Below are 6,000 nucleotides of genomic sequence, written 5' to 3' on the forward strand. Positions count from 1 at the left end.
GGGAGTGAGACTCCCCTCTGTCTGTCTCACTCCCCTCTGTCTCTCTCACTCCCCTCTGTGTCGCTCACTCCCCTCTGTGTCGCTCACTCCCCTCTGTGTCGCTCACTCCCCTCTGTGTCGCTCACTCCCCTCTGTGTCGCTCACTCCCCTCTGTGTCTCTCACTCCCCTCTGTGTCTCTCACTCCCCTCTGTGTCTCTCACTCCCCTCTGTGTCTCTCACTCCCCTCTGTGTCTCTCACTCCCCTCTGTGTCTCTCACTCCCCTCTGTGTCTCTCACTCCCCTCTGTGTCTCTCACTCCCCTCTGTGTCTCTCACTCCCCTCTGTGTCTCTCACTCCCCTCTGTGTCTCTCACTCCCCTCTGTGTCTCTCACTCCCCTCTGTCTGTCTCTCTCCCCTCTGTCTGTCTCTCTCCCCTCTGTCTGTCTCTCTCCTCTCTGTCTGTCTCTCTCCCCTCTGTCTGTCTCTCTCCCCTCTGTCTGTCTCTCTCCCCTCTGTCTGTCTCTCTCCCCTCTGTCTGTCTCTCTCCCCTCTGTCTGTCTCTCTCCCCTCTGTCTGTCTCTCTCCCCTCTGTCTGTCTCTCTCCCCTCTGTCTCTCTCTCTCCCCTCTGTCTGTCTCTCTCCCCTCTGTCTGTCTCTCTCCCCTCTGTCTGTCTCTCTCCCCTCTGTCTGTCTCTCTCCCCTCTGTCTGTCTCTCTCCCCTCTGTCTGTCTCTCTCCCCTCTGTCTGTCTCTCTCCCCTCTGTCTGTCTCTCTCTTTCTCCTCTCTGTCTCTCTCTCGCCCCTCTGTCTGTCTCTCTCTCTCCCCTGTCTGTCTCTCTCTCTCTCTCTCTCCCCTCTGTGTCTCTCTCCCCCTCTGTCTGTCTCTCTCCCCTCTGTATTTCTGTCTCTCCCCTCTGTCTCTCTCTCCCCTCTGTGTGTGTCTCTCTCTATCCATCTCTCTTTCTCTATCCGTCTGTCTCTCACTCTATCCATCTCTCTCTCTATCCATTTCTCTCTCCCCTCTGTCTCTCTCCTTATGTGTCGTTCTCCCCCATGGTCTCTTTTCTATCCCTGTCTCTATTCCTCCCCCTCTGACTTTCTCATCCCTTATGTGTCTCTCTAACCCTCTGTGAGGGGAGTGAGACAGACAGAGGGGAGTGAGACAGACAGAGGGTAGTGAGACAGACAGAGGGGAGTGAGACAGACAGAGGGGAGTGAGACTCCCCTCTGTCTGTCTCACTCCCCTCTGTCTCTCTCACTCCCCTCTGTGTCTCTCACTCCCCTCTGTGTCTCTCACTCCCCTCTGTGTCTCTCACTCCCCTCTGTGTCTCTCACTGCCCTCTGTGTCTCTCACTCCCCTCTGTGTCTCTCACTCCCCTCTGTGTCTCTCACTCCCCTCTGTGTCTCTCACTCCCCTCTGTGTCTCTCACTCCCCTCTGTGTCTCTCACTCCCCACTGTGTCTCTCACTCCCCTCTGTGTCTCTCACTCCCCTCTGTGTCTCTCACTCCCCTCTGTGTCTCTCACTCCCCTCTGTGTCTCTCACTCCCCTCTGTGTCTCTCACTCCCCTCTGTGTCTCTCACTCCCCTCTGTGTCTCTCACTCCCCTCTGTGTCTCTCACTCCCCTCTGTGTCTCTCTCTCTCACTCCCCTCTGTGTCTCTCTCTCTCACTCCCCTCTGTGTCTCTCTCTCTCACTCCCCTCTGTGTCTCTCTCTCTCACTCCCCTCTGTGTCTCTCTCTCTCACTCCCCTCTGTGTCTCTCTCTCTCTCTCTCTCCCCTCTGTGTGTGTCTCTCTCTCTCCCCTCTGTGTCTCTCTCTCTCCCCTCTGTGTCTCTCTCTCTCTCTCTCCCCTCTGTGCTTCTCTCTCTCTCTCCCCTCTGTGCTTCTCTCTCACTTCCCCTCTGTGTCTCTCTCACTCCCCCTCTGTGTCTCTCTCACTTCCCCTCTGTGTCTCTCTCACTTCCCCTCTGTGTCTCTCTCACTTCCCCTCTGTGTCTCTCTCACTTCCCCTCTGTGTCTCTCTCACTCCCCTCTGTGTCTCTCTCTCACTCCCCTCTGTGTCTCTGTCTCTCTCCCCTCTGTCTGTCTCTCTCCCCTCTGTCTGTCTCTCTCCCCTCTGTCTGTCTCTCTCCCCTCTGTCTGTCTCTCTCCCCTCTGTCTGTCTCTCTCCCCTCTGTCTGTCTCTCTCCCCTCTGTCTGTCTCTCTCCCCTCTGTCTGTCTCTCTCCCCTCTGTCTGTCTCTCTCCCCTCTGTCTGTCTCTCTCCCCTCTGTCTGTCTCTCTCCCCTCTGTCTGTCTCTCTCCCCTCTGTCTGTCTCTCTCCCCTCTGTCTGTCTCTCTCCCCTCTGTCTGTCTCTCTCCCCTCTGTCTGTCTCTCTCTTTCTCCTCTCTGTCTCTCTCTCGCCCCTCTGTCTGTCTCTCTCTCTCCCCTGTCTGTCTCTCTCTCTCTCTCTCTCCCCTCTGTGTCTCTCTCCCCCTCTGTCTGTCTCTCTCCCCTCTGTATTTCTGTCTCTCCCCTCTGTCTCTCTCTCCCCTCTGTGTGTGTCTCTCTCTATCCATCTCTCTTTCTCTATCCGTCTGTCTCTCACTCTATCCATTTCTCTCTCCCCTCTGTCTCTCTCCTTATGTGTCGTTCTCCCCCATGGTCTCTTTTCTATCCCTGTCTCTATTCCTCCCCCTCTGACTTTCTCATCCCTTATGTGTCTCTCTAACCCTCTGTGAGGGGAGTGAGACAGACAGAGGGGAGTGAGACAGACAGAGGGTAGTGAGACAGACAGAGGGGAGTGAGACAGACAGAGGGGAGTGAGACTCCCCTCTGTCTGTCTCACTCCCCTCTGTCTCTCTCACTCCCCTCTGTGTCTCTCACTCCCCTCTGTGTCTCTCACTCCCCTCTGTGTCTCTCACTCCCCTCTGTGTCTCTCACTCCCCTCTGTGTCTCTCACTCCCCTCTGTGTCTCTCACTCCCCTCTTTGTCTCTCACTCCCCTCTGTGTCTCTCACTCCCCTCTGTGTCTCTCACTCCCCTCTGTGTCTCTCACTCCCCTCTGTGTCTCTCACTCCCCTCTGTGTCTCTCACTCCCCTCTGTGTCTCTCACTCCCCTCTGTGTCTCTCACTCCCCTCTGTGTCTCTCACTCCCCTCTGTGCCTCTCACTCCCCTCTGTGTCTCTCACTCCCCTCTGTGTCTCTCACTCCCCTCTGTGTCTCTCACTCCCCTCTGTGTCTCTCACTCCCCTCTGTGTCTCTCACTCCCCTCTGTGTCTCTCACTCCCCTCTGTGTCTCTCTCTCTCACTCCCCTCTGTGTCTCTCTCTCACTCCCCTCTGTGTCTCTCTCTCTCACTCCCCTCTGTGTCTCTCTCTCTCTCTCTCTCTCTCCCCTCTGTGTGTGTCTCTCTCTCTCCCCTCTGTGTCTCTCTCTCTCCCCTCTGTGTCTCTCTCTCTCTCTCCCCTCTGTGCTTCTCTCTCTCCCCCCTCTGTGTCTCTCTCACTTCCCCTCTGTGTCTCTCTCACTCCCCCTCTGTGTCTCTCTCACTTCCCCTCTGTGTCTCTCTCACTTCCCCTCTGTGTCTCTCTCACTTCCCCTCTGTGTCTCTCTCACTTCCCCTCTGTGTCTCTCTCACTTCCCCTCTGTGTCTCTCTCACTTCCCCTCTGTGTCTCTCTCACTTCCCCTCTGTGTCTCTCTCACTCCCCTCTGTGTCTCTGTCTCTCTCCCCTCTGTCTGTCTCTCTCCCCTCTGTCTGTCTCTCTCCCCTCTGTCTGTCTCTCTCCCCTCTGTCTGTCTCTCTCCCCTCTGTCTGTCTCTCTCCCCTCTGTCTGTCTCTCTCCCCTCTGTCTGTCTCTCTCCCCTCTGTCTGTCTCTCTCCCCTCTGTCTGTCTCTCTCCCCTCTGTCTGTCTCTCTCCCCTCTGTCTGTCTCTCTCCCCTCTGTCTGTCTCTCTCCCCTCTGTCTGTCTCTCTCCCCTCTGTCTGTCTCTCTCCCCTCTGTCTGTCTCTCTCCCCTCTGTCTGTCTCTCTCCCCTCTGTCTGTCTCTCTCCCCTCTGTCTGTCTCTCTCCCCTCTGTCTGTCTCTCTCCCCTCTGTCTGTCTCTCTCCCCTCTGTCTGTCTCTCTCTTTCTCCTCTCTGTCTCTCTCTCGCCCCTCTGTCTGTCTCTCTCTCTCCCCTGTCTGTTTCTCTCTCTCTCTCCCCTCTGTGTCTCTCTCCCCCTCTGTGTCTCTCTCCCCCTCTGTGTCTCTCTCCCCCTCTGTCTGTCTCTCTCCCCTCTGTATTTCTGTCTCTCTCCCCTCTGTCTCTCTCTCCCCTCTGTGTGTGTCTCTCTCTATCCATCTCTCTTTCTCTATCCGTCTGTCTCTCACTCTATCCATCTCTCTATCCATTTCTCTCTCCCCTCTGTCTCTCTCCTTATGTGTCGTTTTCCCCCATGGTCTCTTTTCTATCCCTGTCTCTATTCCTCCCCCTCTGACTTTCTCATCCCTTATGTGTCTCTCTAACCCTCTGTGTGATTGTGTCGCTCTCTCTTACCCCTCTGTGTCTCTCTCTCCCTCTCCCCCTGTCTCTCTCTCCCTCTCCCCCCCCCCCCCCCCCCCCCAGTGCTTTTCTGTGTTTCGGTCTACCTTTTATTTATTTAATTAATGAATTGGTGGTGCCATCTGAGGATGTGGCTTTATTTAAAGGGGTGGGGTCAATTTCACCAGCTGCCACTGGATCAAGACATTTTTATATTTACTGAATAATGAAGGAATCTATAGGCATAATTTGCAGCATTAAAGTAAAAAGTATGTTTAAACATATTTTAATGGGCCTGGATTTCTAGATCTCATAATCAGAGCAAGCATTTGGTTATCTGGCAAGAGTTTCTGTTACAATCCTTTAGACTAAAATCAGATGTTTACTAAGTTGACCAGTTTTCCAAGACACCATTTAAAGGGACATGAAACCCATATGTTTTCTTTCATGATTTAGAAAGAGCATGCACTTTTAAATAACTTTCCAATTTACATATAATATCTAATTTTCTTCATTCTTTTGATATCCTTTGTTGAAAATAATATCTAAATATGCTCAGTAGCTGCTGATTGGTGGCTGCATTGGCTCACCCATGTGCATTGCTATTTCTTCAACAAAGGATATCTAAAGAATGAAGGCGTATCCTAGCCACTGCCTCACCAGTCTCTGATGTCACCGCACATCACTGGCACACCCCTAAGTGGAAATGTTCAAATTGGGCCCAAAGTGTACATATTTTGTGTGGCCACCATTATTTTTCAGCACTGCCTTAACCCTCTTGGGCATGGAGTTCACCAGAGCTTCACAGGTTGATAATGTAGTCCTCTTCCACTCCTCCATGATGACATCACGGAGCTGGTGATTGTTAGAGACCTTGCACTCCCCCACCTTTCGTTTGAGGATGCCCCACAGATGCTCAATAGGGTTTAGGGTCTGGAGACATGCTTGGCGAGTCCATCACCTTTACCCTCAGCTTCTTTAGCCAGGCAGTGGTCGTCTTTTGGAGGTGTGTTTAGAGTTGTTATGTTGGAATTAATTCCCTGTGGCCCAGTCTCCGAAGGGAGGGGATCATGCTCTGCTTCAATATGTCACAGTATATGTTGGCATTCATGGTCCCCTCAATGAAGTGTAACTCCCCGGTGAAGGCAGCTCTCATGCAGGCCCGGACCATGACACTCCCACCACCATGCTTGACTGTAGGCAAGACACACTTGTCTTTGTACTCCTCACCTGGTTGCCGCCACACACGCTTGACATCATCTGAACCAAATAAGTTTATCTTGGTCTCATCGGACCACAGGACATGGTTCCAGTAATTCATGTCAGCGTATGGTCTGAGCAATTACAGGCTGACCCCCCACCCCTTCAACCTTTGCAGCAATGCTGACAGCACTCAAAAGTCTATTTCCCAAAGACAACCTCTGGATATGACGCTGAGCACGTGCACTCAACTCCTTTGGTCAACCATGGCGAGGCCTGTTCTGAGTGGAACCTGTCCTGTGAAACTGCTATATGGTCT

The 6,000-nt window shown here is 53.2% G+C and overlaps 1 protein-coding gene across 3 annotated transcripts in view; it reads right to left on the reverse strand.

The window, feature by feature from the left end:
- The window catches only part of NFE2L1 (NFE2 like bZIP transcription factor 1), a 101,204-nt gene that overhangs the window by 63,041 nt on the left and 32,163 nt on the right, over window positions 1–6,000 (reverse strand). The gene's annotated exons all lie outside the window — the stretch shown is intronic.

This window comes from Bombina bombina, chromosome 1, assembly GCF_027579735.1.
Source record: "Bombina bombina isolate aBomBom1 chromosome 1, aBomBom1.pri, whole genome shotgun sequence".
In the NCBI taxonomy this organism is placed as follows: domain Eukaryota; kingdom Metazoa; phylum Chordata; class Amphibia; order Anura; family Bombinatoridae; genus Bombina; species Bombina bombina.